The sequence below is a fragment of the Myodes glareolus genome, chromosome 24, assembly GCF_982192425.1.
Source record: "Myodes glareolus chromosome 24, mMyoGla1.1, whole genome shotgun sequence".
NCBI classification, from domain to species: Eukaryota; Metazoa; Chordata; class Mammalia; order Rodentia; family Cricetidae; genus Myodes; species Myodes glareolus.
Genome location: NC_142049.1, coordinates 16,047,409 through 16,067,381, shown reverse-complemented (window position 1 = coordinate 16,067,381; position 19,973 = coordinate 16,047,409). Strand labels below are relative to the sequence as shown.

The following is a 19,973-nucleotide window of genomic DNA, read 5'->3' as shown; positions in this document are numbered from 1 at the left end:
GAGGGGAAGCACTAAGGCACGGAGGCTGAGAGGGTTTGAAATTGTCAGAAATGGCTTCAGAATTGTCTTAAAGTCTTACACCATTTGTAGTGATGGAGCAGGCAGAGGATGTTGGCAAGTGGTCAGAGTCTAAGGTCCCATGTGTCCTCAGCCAGCCTGCCCACGTGTGGAGAGAGCCTGGCCAAGTCATACACCAATGTTACAGTTTAGAAACACATGGTGGTGGGGTACCGGGCCCATGAGGGGCAGCAGTCCCACGAGGGGCAGTGGCAGGCCACCTGAGGCCTCGTTGGGTCAGCTGACACTTTGGTGGGTCCCCAGAGACATAGGTGGGTCCCCTTGGCAGGTGGGAGACCGTGCAGGTAAGACACAGACAGATATGCCATGAAGAGAGAGAGTTTGGATATAGGGTTTATTTAGTGAGTTATGGAAGGGAAAAGGAAGGGGGAAGGGGGAAAGGGGAGAAGGAGGGGAAGAAGGGAGAGGGGGAGTAGTTACCTCTTCAGAAAAGGGACAGGAAAAGAGAGAGGGAGGGGGAGGGGGACAGAGAGAGAGAGAGAGTGCGCGCGCGCGCGCGCACACACACACACACACACACACACACACACACACACACACGAAAGGAGGGGGGAGAGATCCACAAGCCTTGTCAGAAGGAGGGGTTGGGAGTGGGTGGAGCTTGTCTCTTGGAGGGGCAGGGTACCCAGGTGACAAGGAAGGTCAGCAAAATAGTAACATATGATACTCTGTCTCATAAAGAGAGCTAGGGGTATAGGGAGAGAGAGGGAAGAAGAGAGGAGGGAGAGAGAGAGATAGAGCCTGAGAGAGCCATGCTGGCATATGCCTTCATGCCTTTGATTCTAACACTTGAGAGGCAGAGGTGGGCAGATTTCTGTGAATTCTAGGACAGACTAGCCTACTTGAGAGTTCCAGGCCAGCTAGGGTTAACAGTGAGACTTTTATTTTCCCAAAAAAGGGTCTGGGGAAGGGAGTCAAGCGGTGATAAGTATGATTTCCCAGCTACTGCCTGAGGGACTCACCACCTGAGAGACAGTTTCAAATGCTGCTTTTAGAATGGGGTCTACAGATGCGAGCCTTCTGGCCTCACACAGCAACTGTGGAACAGCCTGGCGCTCACTCTGAGGCCTCAGTGCTTTGACATGTCAATGCTCCCAGTCGCGGAATAGCCAGATCAGCATTGAAAGCTTTTATGGGATTCCTCAGTCCATTTCTGTGTCTCATAGCCGCTGCTAACTGTCTGCAACCCAGCTGGCTTCCAAGTCAACTCAAACATCCCGCAACAGCCACTGTTAGGAAAGAAAAACAAAAAACACAATCAAAACAAAAGAAAAATAAGTTCCGGAAAGGTCTGTAAAACATTGGAATTATTAGTCAAGGGATTTACATGGAAGACATCTTTGTGTTTTTCTTTTTTTTTTTTTTTTCTTTGCAGGGTGGGGTGAGGTTGAGACAGGGTTTCTCTATGTATCCTTGGCTGTCCAGGAACTCTATGTAGACCAGGCTGGTCTCAAACTCAGAGATCTGCCTGCCGCTGCCTCCCTAGTGCTGGACTCAAAGGAGTGCACCACCAAACCTAACACAGACGGCATCTTTGATAGCAAATTCATCATTCCTTTAAGTAAGATGTCTGCAAGATCACACAGCAGTTGTGGCTGGGACTCTGTCTACTCTATCAGTTAATAAATGTTTGGTTCCAGCTGCCAAATATATTTGTGATGAAGGTGAGGAAGATGGATTTGGGTGTGACGACAGGAGCTTCCAACCCCAGCACTCTGACACTCAAAACAAAGCAAAGAAGCAAAATGGAAATCTCCCTGGTAATAGGTTTTCTGTAGCCTGATAGAAGGTCTCTCTGCTGATGCAGTAAGGCAGATCAAGCCGAATTAAAAAAAGTAAAAGACCAGATATATTTTGGGCAAAGCCACTCCGGGATGAGAGTACTCCAGTCCCCAAAGATTGAGACGGGGGAAGGGGCAGGAGAAAAGTCACAGGGCGGAATTAAAGGAGGGAGTTTAAATACCCTGTAGGCGAGGAGTGACGACGGTGTCCTCCATAAGCTAGGTTTGTGCCCAATTATGATGCTTTAGTTGAGGATTGGGCGCTGGCAGCTTCAGGGGAGGAGCCAAGAATGCGGTTGCCAAGAATGCAGAACTGGACTTTTTGGAGGCTCTTCCCTGTTGGAGATTCTCTGAGAGGATAGGGTTTGGAGGAAGAAATGGAGGCCTCCAGATGAAGCAGGAGTAAGCTGGAGATTCCAGTCGAACAATTGGAACTAAGGAAAATCTAGAAAGGAGAGATTGCCAGACCTCTTGGCTTCATGGTCACATCGAGTTATCCTCATGACCAGGCTGCAGAACACAATGTTATTCTATCATTCGGTACCATGAACACTGAAATCATATTATAGAAAACAGACAAAAGGAAGGTCAAAAGAGCCTACAGCAAGACAATTATGTGAAATATGATCCTATTTTTATGTGGAAAGAGTTCTCCTTTGTGTACCAGCATCGGATCTTTCTATGGGAAATAGCGCCGGCATTTCTTTACAAACCAGCAATCTTGCTATTCAAACGAGAGCTGTGGTTTTCTTACCTCAAACCCCTACTCCACAGGGTTTCCTGTAAAGGTGGCACTTAGACAGAGTCAGTTGTTAGCCTTGTGCTGGCTTGTCTAGTGGGTGACTCAAGCTGCGTCTATGGAGCCTTTCCCTGGGGCCTGTCAGCTGGAACCAAGGAGACAGACCTCTTCCCTCCGGAGGTGAAGATGGGAGACTCAGCCCGAGGAAGTAAAAGGGATGCAGAGAACACAGGCTCAGAGACTTCTGAGAATATTTTAGTCCGGGGTCTTTGAGGTCAAAAATAACCCTACTTAAGTTTGTTTTGTGAGTTATTAATATTCTTATTTAAGTTAGCTTGAAGCACTTAACGTTTAAAATTTCCCCTCTAAGCTTGGCATAATGGCACACATCTGTAATTCCAGTACTCAGGAGGTAGAGGCAGGAGAATCAGGAATTCAAGATTGTACTTAATTACATAATTACGTAAGGAGTGCAAGGCTAGCCTGACGGTCCAGACCTTGGAGAAAAAAAAAGACTGGGGAGATGGCTCAGGGGATAAAGTACCTGCTGTACAAGCATGGACACCTGAGCTGAACCTTGTAGCACTCAGAAAAATCCGGGCATAGCAACGGCGCTGGCCCACGCCTTTAATCCCAGCACTCAGGAGGCAGAGGCAGAGGCAGGAAGATCTCTATGAGTTTGAGGCTACCCTGGTCTACAAGGTAAGTGAATTCCAGGATAGCCAGGGCCCTGTAGAGAGGGAGCCCATCTCAAAAAAAAAAAAAAAAGGAAAGAAAGAAAGAAAAAAGGAAAGAAAGAAAGAAAGAGAAAGAAGGAAGGAAAGGAAGGAAGGAAGGAAGAAAGAAAAAACTGGTGACATACACCTTTAATCCCAGTACTGGGAAGCAGAGACAGGGAGATCTTGGGGGCTAACAGATCATCCAAACTAGTTAATGGAAGAATTAACTAGTTAGTTAATTCAATAAGAGAATGTTTCTTCTATAAAAAAAAATCAGGTGGACATCCTTCACATGCTAATTCTGGTAGATTAATTAGTGCGGAACAAATATACTCTCGTTTCTCAATTCTTTTTTTCCACATTCTTTAAAAAAAAAAAAAAAAAGGTTTCTAGCCTTAAAGACTCCTGACACCAGTCCCTGAATCTCTGGCCTGCATTGCACACACACTCACATACAAATGCACACACATCCCAAACACAAACAAAAGAAATTTAAAATCTCTTTTACATTTTTTTCATTTTATTTTGTGAGAATATTTTACTTACGTATTTGTCTATGCACCATGTTTGTGCCCAGTGCATTCCAGAAGAGGGTGTTAGAGCCCCTGAACCTGGAGTTACAGGTGGTTGTGAGCTGCCACATAGGTGCTGGGAATTGAACTTGGGCCCTAAACAAGAGCAGCACGTGCTCTTAACCACCGAGCCGTCTTTTCAGTGCCGTTCTTAAATTATTAAAAAATTCTTCTTAATCCATTATTTCTAATTTTAAAAAATCCATGTGTCAAACTGGGTGGTGGTGGTGGCTCGCACCTTGAATCCCAACACTCGGGAGACAGAGACAGGTTGATGTCTGTGAGTTCGAGTCCAGCCTAGTCTACAGAAATAGTTCTGGGACAGCGAGGGCTGTTACACAGAGAAACCCTGTCTTGAAAATAAAATCCTTGTGTCATGGTTAGGGTTTCTATTGCTGCAATGAAACACCATGACCAAGTTGGAGAGGAACAGGTTTATTTGGCTTACACTTCCATATCACTGTTCAACACTGAAGGACGTCAGGATAGGGATTCAAACAGGGCAGGAACCTGGAGGCAGGAGCTGATGCAGAGGCCATGGGGGTGCTGCTCACTGGCTTGTTCCTCATGGCTTGCTCAGTCTGCTTTCTTATAGAACCCAGGATCACCAGCCCAGGGATGGCATCACCTACAAGGGGCTTGGCCTTCCTGCATTAAACACTCATTAAGAAAATGCCCTACATCTGGGTCTTATTGTTTGGGTGAAAGGGTCACCCCAGCCCCTGGCACCCATCCTTGGAGCCGGAAGCTCCATTTCAAGCCCCCTCCCCTGGGAGTCGCCTTGACCTAGACTCCACCTCTGGGAAAGCTCGCCAGGGTGGATCAGGACCACTCCCACGGGCGATTTAGGCTGCTGCCCAAAAAAGGCACACGTGGTCTCCGGGTTTTGTGCGGTCTTCCCTGCTCTCTTCCCCTTGCCATGCTTTTCCAGCCACCCGGAGCTCTGCATTAAACGTGGACATCTTTTATTCGGCTAATTTCGTCTGATTGGAATTATTTGCATCTGCGGAGGATCTCCTCTTAAGAAATATACCTAACACTTACGGGGGCATTTTCTCAGTTGAGGTTTTCTCCTTTCAGATGAGTCTAGCTTGTGTCGAGTTGACATAAAACTAGCCAGGACGCCATTCATGTGTATACACACAAACACATCTATAGACACAAATATAGGAATACTTTTCTAAATTTTAAATCCCCCTGAACAGACACATTGATATTTAAATTAATTTGGAAAATTATTTATTAAATTTTGACCATTGAAAGATTTCAGATGATTCATATAAGAGGGAACAAATTTAGAAACAAAATAATTTTTATTCTCGCTAATAATAAAAATAACAAAATTAGTATAAATTTCTTTTTTAAAAAAACTATTCTTATTTTATGTGCAATGGTGCTTTGTCTGCATGTATGTCTGAGTGAGGCTGTTGGGTCGCCTAAAACTGGAGTTACAGACAGTTGTGAGCTGCCATCTGGGTGCTGGGAGTTTAACCCGGGTCCTCTGAAAGGCAGTCAGAGCTCTCAACTGCTGAGCTATCTCTCCAGCCCCCATCTAATTCCTTTTAACTTGGGTCACTTCCAATATGAGTAACTTGGAAGTTAATTTCTACGCTTTTGTTTGTTTGCTTTTGTTTTTGAGACAGGGTTTCTCTGTGTAGCCCTGGCTGTCCTGGAACTAGCTCTTCAGACCAGACCTCCTGAGTGCTTTTTCCTTTTTATAAATAGAAATTTTTATTTATTTATTTATTTATTTATTTATTTATTTATTTATTTATTGTGTGTATGTGTATATGTGAAAGAGAGAGAGACAGGCAGAGAGAGAGAGAGAGAGAGGACAATTTACAGGAGTCGGTGCCATCTTCCCTCCACGAGTGTTCTGGGTGTGAAACTCAAGTCAATGGGGCTTGCTTGGCTACTGCAGTCACCTGCTGAGCCATCAGGCCAGGCCCAATTTCTCCTTCTGAGTAAAATTCCTAACAAACATCCAATGCTCAGGCTTAAGTGTGTGTGTGTGTGTGTGTGTGTGTGTGTGTGTGTGTGTGTTGGAGGAGTGTATCATACAGAGATAGTTGCAGTAGTATAAATGACAGAAAGTTCTCTTCCTTATGTCCCCTAAGGTCTGGAGATTGCTCAGCGGTGAAGAACACCGACTGCTCTTCCAAAGACAACTCGTTGGTAAATTGCTTACCATGCAATCCTAAAGACCTAAGTTCAGATCCCCAGCCCCTGTGTAAAACCAGGTGTGGCAACAATGCTTGTTTCCCCAGTGCTGGAAGGTAGGACTCACTGGTCAACCGACCTTGAGGAATCTGTGAACTCCAGGTTCAGTGAGAGACCCTGTCTTAAAAAAAGCAAGGTGAGATGGCTCCGCGTGTACTTACTGCTCTTCCAGAGGACTGGGGTTCAGTTCTAGCCCCCATATCAGGCAGCTCATAATTCCTGTAAGTCCAGCTCTAGGGAATCTGACACCCTCTTCCAACCTTTAAAGGCACAGGTATACACGTGACACACACACATACCTAAGTAAAAGTAAATAAATTTATTTTTAAAAAAAGTGGGAGAAAAAAGCTATGAGGCAGAGGCAGGCGGATCTCTGTGAGTCTGGGGCCAGCCTGGTCTACCAGCAAGTTCCAGGACAAGTTCCAAAGCAACACAGAGAAACCCTGTGCAGGGGTACGGGGATGGAAGGATGGGAGAGGTGTGGGGGGGGAATGGAGTGGTGAGCCACTGCGGAAGATATTCAAATGTCAAATGTCAGCTGCTGGCCTCCACAGGCCCCTCAGGAGCAAGCCCACCCACACACTTTCATATACCACACATACAAACATAAAGGAAGAGGGTGGGGGGAGTTTGGGCCAGTGGGGGTTGTCTCTCTGAGTCTGGGTGGTACATAGACCCAGGGGCCCCAGGGTGAAGGAGTTGTCGGTGGGCTCAGAAGTCTAAGGGTAGTTTGAACAATTTAATAAGATCCTGGGGTCAGGGAGTAGGAGAAGGAGGAGGGAGGCTTCTGTTTACAGATAAGAGAGTTAGGGACCCTCTGTCTGGGGGCGGGGAGGGGAGATTTCTATGGTGCTTCCCACCACCTCCTGCCAAGAGCTGAAAACCAACTTCCTTTCCTGCCCTTGAACTCCACATCGCTTATAAAAGACTCCTCTGTGTTCCACGAGCCCTGTGATGGTGCTGTGACCTCATACGTTGACTTTTTAGAGGACAACCAATTCTCTATTTCAAGACTCGTGCTGAACCCACAGCCCTTCCCCATGGGAAGTTTCTCATTGCTCCCAACAGAACATTTTACTTTTATAAATACATAAGAATATAAGCTTATTTTTAAAATATAAATACAAGTAAGTAAAAATGGGAAAAAATGTTTCATTTAGGAAGAGAACAAAAAAAGAACCCAAAACTCCCATTGCTGCATTTCTTTTTGTAATAGAACAGCGGTTCTCAACCTGAGGGTTGTGTGACCCCTTTGGGGGGGTCAAATGACCTTTTCACAGTGGTTGCTAAGATTATTGGAACATATAGGTATTTACACTACGGTTCATAACAGTAGCCAAATTACAGTTATGAGGTAGCAATGAAAATTATCTTATGATTGTGGGGTCACCACACCATGAGGAACTGTATTAAAGGGGCGTGGCATTAGAAAGGTTGAGGACCTCTACAATAGAAAAGGTTGTACAGAGGGCAAGGCAGAGTGGAGTAAGCCTGGACTCCCAGCATTTGGGAAATAAAGGCTGGAGGATCAGGAGTTCAAGGTCATGGTCTGCTGGACAAAACTTTGGGGGCCAGTCTGGGCTGCAGGAGACACCACTACCACCATGCCATCGCAAAAACCAAGAAACAAAGAGAAAGCTTGGAGCTCAGGAGAAGGTGCCGCCGTTGGCAAAGAGCTTGCCTTGCTGAGTGTGATGGCACAGAACCCACTTGGAAATTCAAGGCACAGGGGAGCCGTCTGTTAGTCACCCCACCCCCATGCCCAGAGTTCATTGATGAGACCAGGCCAGCAAGGGGCCTCTCACCGGAGACAGACCACTTCCTGAGATGACAGCTGAGGTTGTCCTTGGCCCTCCACAAACCTGCAAGTGTATAATCTTGTGGGGCTTTGTTCGTTTTGAGACAGGGTCTCTCTGTGTAGCCCATGCTGACCTGGTACTCACAATCCTCCTGCCTCAGTTTTGAGTGCTGGGATAACAAGTGTGCACCTCTAAGGGATTTCAAAGTTTTGTTTGCGTTCTGAGCTATTTAAAGGGGCAGAGTAGAGCGGCAGGGGCTATTGTCTCTGCAGAGGGCGGGGCCCGTGTTCTCTTCACGTGGCGGCTTTCGCATGCTCTGAAGTCTTGGGTGATCTGGTTTACAGGTACCACAAGAACAAGCAGGATCCACACCTTGCTTCTGCCGAGGCCTTCCCCGTGCCAAGATGTGAACCTCTGACTTGGAACTGAAGGAGGTAAAAGCTGATGAGTTCCTACGCCGTGACCACATGGTGTCAGATGCGTGTGAACACGCCTCCTTCAAAGCCCCTCCCCTCCTTCAAAGCCCCGGAGTCCGCCCACCTGCATTTGTGCCAACAAGTACATCGTGAAGAGTTGTGGGAAAATGGCTTTCACATTCCAATGCAGACGGTCCCTTTTCACTTCCTGCATCAGCAAGATGTCCTGTGTGGGGCTGACGGGCTCCCCCTGGCCTTCAGAGCGGAGCGCCTTTGGGAAGCCCCTGGACACAGTGGCCAGGGTTTGTATTGGCCATGTCACTATGTCCATCCTCACCAAGCTGCAGAATAAGGAACATGTGACTGAGACCCTGCCAAGTTCAGGTTCCCCAGCCACGAGATGATCCACATCTCAAAGAAGTGAGGCTTCCCCGCGTTTAATGCTGATGAATTTGAAGATAATGGCAGCTGAGGGGTGGCTCATCCCTGATGGCTAGGAAGTCATGACTATAAATATTCCCGATCACCCCCCGGAGAAATGGTGGGTGCAGGGGTGCGCTGGGTCCTATACCATACCAAATTGTATTCAATCATAAACTTCACATCCGGTTTGAGGGGAAGAAAAAGCGGGGGAGCCAAGAGGGGAGTTTTGGTAGCTGGAAGGCCTGGGAAGCAGAGAGAGGTTCACTATCAGGATAGCCTGCTGTCTGGCCGCTTTCTTCTGCCTTCCCATTGGCAGCAAAGGAGAACAGAGGCTGGAGTAGCTCTGGCAGGTGACACTACACAAGCCAGAACCTGAGGAGGAGCATTCCTTTTATACCCAGTCACCGGTGGTGGCACTGCCAGGGGGACCACGCCCTGGCGGAGGACTAGGAGGAGGAAGTGGCTGGAGATGGGGGATGCGGCGTGGGGGATGTGGTTCTTGCTTAGAGAAATGTGACAGAGCTGGGCATTCCCAGAAGGGAAGAGTTTTCCCCTATGAGGGAGGGGAAGAAAGACCCTGCAGTCCTAGCCAAGGAGATGGTGTTCCTCAAATTTAATGTTACCCAAATTACCAGGTGAGTTTCCTCAAAAGCAACAGAACAGATAGGCCTCACACTATCCATCCCCCCACTCCCCAGTATTCAGGACCAAACCCAAGCCCAAGGTTTCTTGGTTTCTTGTGCTTGGCTAAGTGCTGTATTACCTCCAGTCTTGGCTGGACACTTTTACTTTTGGTAATTTCTCTCTCTCTCTCTCTCTCTCTCTCTCTCTCTCTCTCTCTCTCTCTCTCTCTGTTTTGGCTGTCCTGGAACTCGATTTGTAGGCAAGGCTGGCCTCTAACTCACGAAGATCCGCCTGCTTCTACCTCCCAAATCCTGGGATTAAAGGCGTGCGCCACCACTGCCAGGCTCTTCCTTCTCTTCCTTTCTTTTCATGTTTCCATTTGTGTGGACGCAACTGTCTGTCCATGAAGGGCCGCTTTACATCTGGTACCCTCCCTCGCTCTCTGTTTGGACCTGGCCTCTCCAACCAATCCCAGCTACTCTCCCTAGAAAGTTTACCCTCTGCCTCCCAAGTGCCGGGATTACAGGAGGCCAGCGAGTCTGTGCAAGGTTTATATACAGGTTGCACAGATTGGGACTTCACCCACATGTTTGCATGTCAAGTGCCTTTCCAGTGGGCTATCTTCCCAGTCTGCCTGTCCGCTTTTGGTTTTGTGTGCGTGGATACAGATTCATTAGGGGAGCATGAGAAGGAACTGACAGTGGGGGCTCTAAGGAAGTAATATCCTGGTTCTTACTAGTGTTTGAGACAGAGTCTCACTCTGCAGCCCCGCTAGGCTGCCAGCTATGTGGACCAGGCTGCCCTTGAACTCACAGAGCTCCTCTTGCCTCCCTCTGCCTCCAGAGTACGGGACTAAAGATGGGCGCCACCATGCCTGGTCAACAGCAGTATATTTACAAAGAACCTTTTACATTACAGTCATGTGGAATGATTCAAAATAAATTCCCCGGACTTTTCAGTGGGGGAACTGAGAACAATAAAAACCAGATGATATAACCCGGGTGGGGAACTGAGGCCCTTAAATCTCTATTTTGGAGCTTGGAAATTTAAGATGTTAAAGTATACACAAAGCTGTATCATTGATTAAATATACACATTTGAAAATGAGAGTAGGCTCGTGCTATGAATATTACTTAGTAGTTTGCTTCTACAACTTATTTAGGAACATAATGACTATCCCAAGCGGTCTAGACAGGAGCAGCCCGGCTCCTGTGTACAGGCACTGGGCTCCATCTCTTTTGTTAGGCCGATGTTAATCTTTCGCCTTCAGTTCTGCCTTACTCTAAGCCATTAGTCACCGTGAGTACGTGAAAGAACTTTTGTTTCATAGCCCAGACGTGACCTTAGCGCACATTTAAAACAGCAGTTCCCGGAAGAAACAATACACTGTCCTGTTAATTGTAAGAAGTTGCTATAATCAAAATGTGAATTGGATTCTCTGGTTTTTCCTTATTATGGATCTCCACTCCCCTCTTATATTTTATTGTTGTTTGTGTGTGCATGCATGTACTTACATGTGAGTAAATGCCTTTTATGTGCATTCGTGTTTTGCTGGCATGTATGTGTGCACGAGGGTGTTGAATCCCCTAGAGCGGGAGTGAGCTGCCGTGCGGTTGCTGGGAATTGAACCTGGGTCCTTTGGGAGAGCAGCAAGCTCTTAACTGCTGAGCCACCTCTCCAGCCCCATGAATGCATTTTAATTGAGCATGCCAAAAAATAATTTTAGCACATAAAAGAAATACATTTTAAAAGCACTGAAATGGCAATAACGTGTTAAAATCTTTGACATAACAGCATATGAAAACAATTCTCTCTAAAAAGCTGATGGCAGGGGAGGGGAGGGGTTGGTTTTTGTTTTATTTTGAGAGACACAAATGTTCTTTTCTTCCATCGTGTGGGTCTAGGGTTGGTGGCATGTGCCCATACCTGCAGAGCAATCATGACAGCACTACCTTGTCTTTTTCCCTTTGTGCGTGTGCACATGCATGTTCAGGCATGTCTGCACATGGCATGTTCGGGTGTGTCTGCACACACATGTTCAGGCATGTTCACACATGGCGTGTTCAGGAGTGTCCGCACATGCATGTTCAGGTATGTCTGCACACATGGCATGTTCAGGTATGTCTGCACACATGTTCAGATACATCTGCACACACATGTTCAGGTACGTCTGCACAAACATGTTCAGGTATGTCTGCACATGCATGTTTAGGTGTGTCTACACATGCATCCTGCATCTCTTCTTCCCTTATTTTTTGAAGTAGGGTTTCTCAATCAGACCCCAAGCTCACTGTTGCCTCTCAGACCCCGGAACAGATGACTGAGGAGCCTATCTAACATATCAAAGCCGACCTGACTGCCGGGTTCTCCCAGCATCCTTCGGTTCCTATCTGTTACAGAGTCTGACTGGCACACCCCAACATGTCCTTTTCTTTTTATTTCTTTTCTTATGTGTGTGTATGTGTGTGTGTATGTGTGTGTGTGTGTTTTTCCAAGACAGAGTTTCTCTATGTAACAGCCCTGGCTGTCCTGGAACTCACTTTGCAGACCAGGCTGGCCTCAAAGTCACAGAGATCCGCCTGCCTCTGCCTCCAGAATGCTGAAATTGAAGGCGTGTGCCACCACCGCCCAGCTCTTTATTTTTAAATTCACTCACCAATAACTGCTAGTTTCACTATCAGCTTGTTCTTAGTGTAATGAGAAATGAAAGGGAAAGGCGAAGTGGGTACCTTCTGGTGGGCCCTGCCAAGGTATGCCACTAAACAAACACACACACAGCAGCAGCATTAGTGCAGGAGGTTTACTGGGGGAGGGGGAGAGCAACAGGTGGTGTTGGAATGTGGACATGAGAGAGGCAGGCAGGCAGAGAGACAAAAGGAATAGAGGCAAGAGAGGGAAGAAGAGGGGAAAGGGGGCGATCTGTGCCTGGTGGGCCCTTTTAAGGGGTACACATGTCCCGTAGCTAACGATTGAAAGGCGCCTGGTGACAGGCGATGACGTAACCACTCTGGCAGCAGAGGCAGGCTGCTGAGGTGGCAGAAACTAATACCTAGACCCATCCGTTCTAAGCTCCTGGATCATGCGTGGTGCATGGCGCTTCTGGGGAACATCTTTGTTAAACCCGATGCCCTCATTCCTGTACAGTTCGGCAGATAAGATTCTAAAGAGATCCCCGGGCCTCTCCATCTGGCTGTCAGACTGTGGGTGTGCCCTAAGGATAATGGAGTCCCCAGGAATCTCCTCCTGGGATAAGGAAAGGACGCCAGCAACAGAGAAAACTTGTCTTTCTGAAAGAGATTTCAGATAGCTCTAGGGACCTGTCAAACCTACCTCACAGGATGAGCCTAAAACCCAGATGATGATGCTGGCGGTGTAACTGTCTCTCGACCAGGACTGCTTGAGTGTGCATACCCTTGGTCCTCTATTTAACTTTTTCTTACCTCAGGACCCTCAGGTGGACCAAAGAGGTTTACTGAATCTTTGTCCACACTTCCTAGTGTGAACGAACACATTGAATAAATCTTTTTTTTCTACTTTTTACTTTGAATATGGGTTTTGTTTTGTTTTTAATTTTTGCTTGTGTGGAAGGATGTCCAGACTTGACTTGGCACAAGTTGTGACCTCCAAATTACCTGCTAGAAAGCAGTCTGGGATACAATTAAAACCAAATCCAACCAAAAAAATATTTTCTCTTCCCTCAGTTATTGAGAGAGAGATTATTAAAAGAGGGGGGAATTAATTACCATCAGTCTGTTGGACAAACTTCCCCTTTTGATCTCTTGTGTTACTAAACCTTACTCACAGCTTAAAGAAATAGCGATAAGGGAATGGAGAGGTGGCACAGAGGTTAAGAGCACTGACTGCTCTTCCAGAGGTCCTGAGTTCAATTCCCAGCAACCACATGGTGGTTCACAACCATCTATAATGACTTCTGGCACCCTCTTCTGGCCTAAAACATACATGCAGACAGAACACTGTATACATAATAAATAAGTAAATCTTTAATAAATTAAACCTGATTTTAAGTAGAGTGTGATGACACACCCCTTTAATCCCAGCACCCGGAAGGCAGAGGCAGGTGGATTCTGTGAGTTCGAGGCCAGCCTTGTCTACAAACTGAGTCCTGGGACAGCTAGGACTGTTACACCAGAAAAACTGTGTCTCAAAAAACAAAAAACAAGAACAAAAAAAAAAAAAAAACAAAAAAAGGAAAGAAAAGAAAAGAAAAAGATTATCCATCACTCACTCATCTCTACTGGGAGATATCTTTCTCCTTCTGGACAAATGTCCTCCCTTGAGATACTAAACTCTTTATTCCAAAGAGTAAGAGATAACTTATGTCTGTGCTCTGAGATATGTCTTGTGTATATATGAGTGTAGAGATAAATACAAACATTTTAAATATAGTTTTGACCACTACTGTTCTAAAAAAAAAAAAAAAGCAGATTTTTTTTTTCAAGCACCTTGCTCTAACTAGGACTACATGAGTGAAAATCCTAAGTATTTTTTGGGTTTTGTTTGTTTGTTTTCTGAGACAGAGTTTCTCTGTGTATCCTTGGCTGCCCTGGAACTCGCTCTGTAGATCAGGCTGGCCTCAAACTCGCAGAGATCTGCCCGCCTCTGAGCGCTGGGGTTAAAGGTGTGTGCCGTCACTGCCTGGCTACTTTTTATTAGTGTTTTTGAGGCATCGAGGTAGGCTAAGGCGTCTGGAGCAGGATAAAGTTTGGCATTTAAAGCTTTAGTATCATTATAGCTAAAAATAGAGATGAACACTCTTAAAAATATACCATTATAGTACAACACATTAAGATGATCTGTAAACTCTAAGATGTCCGTGTAAGCCTCAAAGTACATCTTCAAAATGACAAATAAAAATACTTAGGGCTGCCAGGCAGTGTTGGTGCCACTGTCTTTCTTGCTCCTACTGATATGGTCTGTTATGCAGCACTTAAAGCATTCCACTGCTTTCCTAACCTAAACTCCCAAGTCCAAATCCTCCAAACAATAGCATGGTCAGGCCTATCGCAGCAGTACCCCACTTCTGGTACCAAGTTCTGACTTAGTTAGGGTTTCTATTGCTGTGAGAAGACACCATGACACAATTCTTATAAAGGAAAAACATTTAATTGTGGTGGCTTACATTTTCAGAGGTTTAGTCCTTGATTATCATGTGTCAACACGGTGGTACCCTCATCAATATCAGATCCTAGGAACAGGCTTTCAGCTATGAGGGACCTTATAATATTTAATAAATAATATGTGTTCCCTCATACATACAAAATGTAGATGAAAACTCCCAAAAAAGCCGGTGGTGGTAGCGCACACCTTTAATCCCAGCATTCTCCCAAAGAGAAGCTATGAAGACTGACTGATACTGAATTTCAGTACAGTGGGGAGATTGGGACGTTAATCACCTTATCTTGAGCTAGCTTTAGCCTCAGAACAGCTGTCCCTTGTCCTTACAACACCTGGGGACACCCTCTGCACCTGCCACAGTCTTCTGTGTTCTCTTTTCCTTCACTTCACGCTGAACTCCAAAGTCTGTTCTTCAACCTTACTCCTGCCAGTCGACCAGATTTCCCTGTTTCCCTTTCTAAGCCACCAGTTTCGTTCTCCAGGCAGGGGATTCCCCACCCTCTACTTCTGCAGTTTTCAGGCTGGTTGGCAAGTTCTGTGTGCTCAGCTGGAGAGCTGTGACCAGCAAAGACAGTTCCATCTAGTTCCTGTCTCTTTCCTCCCCGCTGACTGGCGTGGGGAGGGAGGAGACTTACAGAGGAAGGATGTGCAGGGACCAGTGCCTTGGGCTACTCAGCCCAAGGCAGATTCTTTTCCTGCCTCTTCCTCCTCTAGACCTCTCCAATGTCCTAATATGTGCATAAGAGTGTCTATGTCACTGGGGTATTACTTCCACAGACATCCCGGTTGTCGGTTTGGAACTTAGTGCCTGAACACAGGGAATCTTCCAGCTGCACCCTGGCTGCTCAAAAGAGGCTAGGGGAAAGGTGTGTAGGGGGAACAGAATAGAAACTAGAATTCGTGGAAATAGAAAGGCCACACCTTGTCTAGTTGGAAACTTGGAATGTGCATGACTTTCTCTTTCTTTTGTGTATCCAGATACACATGCCTGTGCGTGTGCGCATGCACACACACACACACACACACACACACACACGCTTACACAGAGGTCAAACATAAATGTCAGGTATCTATTGCTCTCCATCTACTTTTTTTTTTTTTTTTTGGACAGGGTTTTGCTGTGTAGGTTTGGAGCCTGCCTGGAACTAGCTCTTGTAGACCCAGCTGGCCTCGAACTCACAGAGACCCGTCTGCCTCTGCCTCCTTAGTGCTGGGATTAAAGGTGTGTGCCACCACCACCTGACCATTTTATCTTTTGAGACAGGGTCTCTCACTGAACCCAGACCTCACCAGCTGGTGAGAATGACCGACCAGCAGGTCCCAGGGATCAGTTTGTCCAGGCTGCATGCTGGGACTGCAGGTGTATCACTATATCTAGCTTGTTATGCGGTTGTTGGATCCCAGCTCAGGTCCTCGCGCTTGATGGCAAAAGCCTTCACTGCCTGAGCCATCGGTCCAGCCCCTCCTTTCCTTCCTTCTTTCCCAAGGCAATTTTAGCTGTTTGTATTATTCTACTGTGAGACAGTGTCTCACAATGTACCTGAGACTGGCCTGAAACCCAGACTCCTCCTGACTCAGCTTCTGATGGTGTTTATGCCCGAGAAGAAACTGAATTGTACATATAAACTTATATGTATAAAGCAAAAAACAGCCCTGCGCTCTGAGTTGTGAGCCTTAGCCTTTAGCGACTGAGGTTTCTCTCTAGCACAGCGCTAGGGAGGTAGAGACAGGTGGCCCTCCATTTTGAGTCCAGTCTAGTCTACTGATTGAATGCCAGTCCAGCTAGAACTACATAATGAAACCCTGTCTAAAAAGCAACAACAACAACAACAACAACAAAATAAGGAGATTCCTGGAAGCAAATCAAACAAAACCAAAGTAACTCAGGTCCATGGAATCAGTGGTCTGGTTTGTGTCAAATTCCAAAGCAACCTTCTGGCACAGGCCACTTGGTACAGAACCTGTTTGATGCTGTACCCCACATGGATTTAAACTAGCAGAAAGTAAACATGTAAAAGTAGATTGGAAGGGGACCTAAAAAAATGAACACATTAGCTGGGTACTGTAGAACTCGCCTCTAATTTAACTGCTTGAGTAGCGAAGGCAAGAGTATCGATTACAGGTATGAGGTCGGCCTGAATTACATAGGGTTTAAGGCTAACCTGGGCTACACGGTGAGACTTTCCTTCTGTTTCCGGCACTGGGATAAAGGTTGTTCTCCCTGCAGGAAGGTAAGCACCTTCATATAAGCTGTTTGTCTACAATCCTGCAAGCTATCTAGTGTCGTGCAGCATGTGAAAAAGGACTTACAGGTGGTTTTGATTCAGTAATTCCAATGCTAGTTCTTCCATAAGGAAATATCCAGGAAAAATATGAAGATATGAGTAGCCTGTAAGGGCCAGGTGTGGAGACACAGGTCTTATGAATCCAGTCACTTAGGAGGCTGAGGCAGGAGGATTGAAAGTTTGAAGCCAGTTTGGGCTTCATAATGAGTTTGAGTTCAGCTTGAACTACAGAATGACATCTTATCTCAAAAACAAAGCCAAACCAAACAAAAGATCAATCTGGCAAGGTAATAGAAATGGACAAAGTAGGGCTGGTGTGATGGTTCAGCCAGTAAGGGTACCTGCTGCCAAGTCCAATGACCTGAGTCCCATCCCTAGGACCCACATTGCGGAAGTAAAGAACTCACTTCTGAAAATTGTCCTCTGACGTCTACACATTCTCCAGTGCCTGTACACACACACACACACACACACACACACACACACACGAGCACACACAGAATCAGGAATTGAGTGTTGCTCAGTGGTTAAGTGTATGTCTGGCATTTACAACAACCTGGTCTCAATTGCCTGAACTTTAAAAAACAGAAACGAATAAATCAAATCATGATATGGACTTTTGTATGTGATATTTATAGCCATATAAAGATGTATGTTCCCCTTAGCTATTTATAGCTGAAGACATAAACTTTGTGGGATGTATTTCTACTCTTCTACTAGAGTGCCAAAAAAAAAAAAAAAAACTCCTGAGACTGACTCCCACAGGGACCCAGTCCTCTCTGGGAAATAAACAGAATTAGCTGTTGGGGAGGGCTGTTCCCTTTGTTGGCTGTCAAGTTTATTGTCAGGGAAAGCAGGGACCAGTAACCAACATTTTGTTTGAGGGGGCAAACAAATAAGACAGGGATGCCAACATGATACTAGAAATCCCGTTTGGACTGAGTGCGGGGCTTGTCATTGTAGGGCTTGATGGACAAGAGGGTCCTTATAAACTGGAAGCTAGCCTAGGCTTACAGAGCAAGACTGTCCAAACTCAAAAATAAAATAAGAAATCACGGTGGGACTTACAGACTTGGTGAACCACACCCACAATCCTTGTTTGCAGGAAGATCAAATACTAAGATCATCCTTGGCTACACATCCAGGTTCCAGACCAACCTGGGGCACAAGAGACCGTGTCTCAGAAATGGACAAGTAGCCTAGAGGACGGTCGAGCTTTGTATCTCTTTGGTCCGGTAGAAAAGCCAAATCGATAAAATCCTATTTGTGGATGGAAAAATCTCTGGAAATGAAAGTTGTTTGATGTCTGGACCACGAAAGGGACTCGGGTAACTGGTAGGAAGTGGGATCTTAGTCCTGGCAATATCACCCTGGGGAGAACTTGTAGGGCCATCAGGGAGTGACACCTAGTGGTGGTCAAGAGTAATGACAGAAACAGTCCGCCGCTTGGACTTTCTTTCCTTCAGTAGGTGTGACAGACCTAAGGTCTCTATGGGGAATTACTTGGGTTCTAGGCCCTAGCAAAACCTGGAGCAAGGACAGCTTTAATAAAGTTGATTGACTAATCCAGTCCTTGAAAAATAAAGTTAGTTTTTCATCTCACTTATTTTGGATTGGCTGGAGGAGGTGGCTCAATTGGCAAAAACCCTCGCCACAAAGCCATGCCTGGGAGAAGAAAAACAACTCCTGAAAGACGTCCTCTGACCTCCACACGCGTGGTATGCATGTATCCTCTCACACAGATACATGCTAATAATCATAGATTCAAGGCTACAAGAATGGATGGATAGAATTCTGGGGTATAAAGTCCAGCTGTATCTTGTAAACAGATCTCCATTTAAACCTTTAGACTATTTCTTTTTTTTTAAAGATTTATTTATTTATTATGCATACAACATTCTGCCTCCATGTATGCCCACACGCCAGAGGAGGGCGCCAGATCTCATTACAGATGGTTGTAAACCACCATGTGGTTGCTGGGAATTGAACTCAGGACCTCTGGAAGAGCAGCCAGTGCTCTTAACCACTGAGCCATCTCTCCAGCCCCCCTTAGACTATTTCTATTCGTTGTTGTTGTTGCAGGTGCTGCCGTGATAAGCATTCCCGTGCCTGCGTGATTATGATTCTAATGTAAGACAGACTCCTAGCAAGAGAAGGGCTAGATCGTCTTCTGAAGGCCACTGCCACCACCAACAGGGTGAGAGGGGGTTACACCAATCTTACTAGGAATTATCACACTTTAATTTAATTTAATTTTTTATTTCATTTTTTTTATTACTTCTGAGCATGGTGGTGTGTGTGTACCTAGGATTCTAGCATTTGGGAGATGGAGGCAAGTAGGATCAGTACTTAGGGTCCAACCTTGACTACATAGTAGGTCCCCGTTGAAAAAAATAAAGAAGTGGGGCTGGCCAGGGGGTGGTGGTGCATGCCTTTAATCCCAGCACTCAGGAGACAGAAACAGGTGGATCTCTGTGAGTTTGAGGCCAGCATGGTCTACAGAGCGAGTGCCAGGACAGCTAGGGCTACACAGAGAAACCCTGTCTCGAAAAACAAACAAACAAACGAACAGGAAGTGGACTGGATAGTTCAGTGGTTGAGAGTGCTGACTGCTCTTACAGAGAACTGGCTTCAGCTTTTAGCATCCACGAAATACTGGTAACTTCAGTTCAGAAGGCTCTGCTGCCCTCTTCTGGCGTTCTTGGGCTCCTCCACACATGTGGTACACATATACTCACATAAGCAAATGAATATACACAGTAAATAAGGTTTTTTGTTTGTTTGGTTGGTTGGTTGGTTTTTGGTTTTTTGAGACAGGGTTTCTCTGTAGCTTTGGAGCCTGTCCCAGAACTAGCTCTTGTAGACAAGGCTGGCCTCGAACTTACAGATATCTGCCTGCCTCTGCCTCCTGAGTGCTGGGATTAAAGGCGTGTGCCACCACGGCCCAGTCAGTAAATAAGTAAATAAATAGATTTTTTTAAAAAAAAGTTACAGGTAAAATCATTACCCACATTCCCCCAACAACCTACCAAAACAAAAAAACCTACCCACCCTAAAGGGAATCTAGCAGGCCCTAGTATGGCAGACCTTGCAGACAGGTTTTGCCCCTTCCTCTCCCTTGCTAAAACCGTTACAGTTCTAAAGCTGCCCCACAAGGTCCATTCCCTTTCCAGCCACTGTC

General features: G+C 46.0%; 1 long non-coding RNA gene across 1 annotated transcript in view; it reads right to left on the bottom strand.

Annotated features, from left to right (window-relative positions):
- Positions 1-827: 827 nt before the first annotated feature.
- LOC125400782 (uncharacterized) overlaps positions 828-19,973 on the bottom strand; it is a 76,814-nt gene continuing 57,668 nt past the window's right edge. Inside the window, exon 3 of the long non-coding RNA XR_007232090.3 lies at positions 828-1,307. This is a non-coding gene — a long non-coding RNA (uncharacterized LOC125400782). The remainder of the gene's footprint in view (positions 1,308-19,973) is intronic.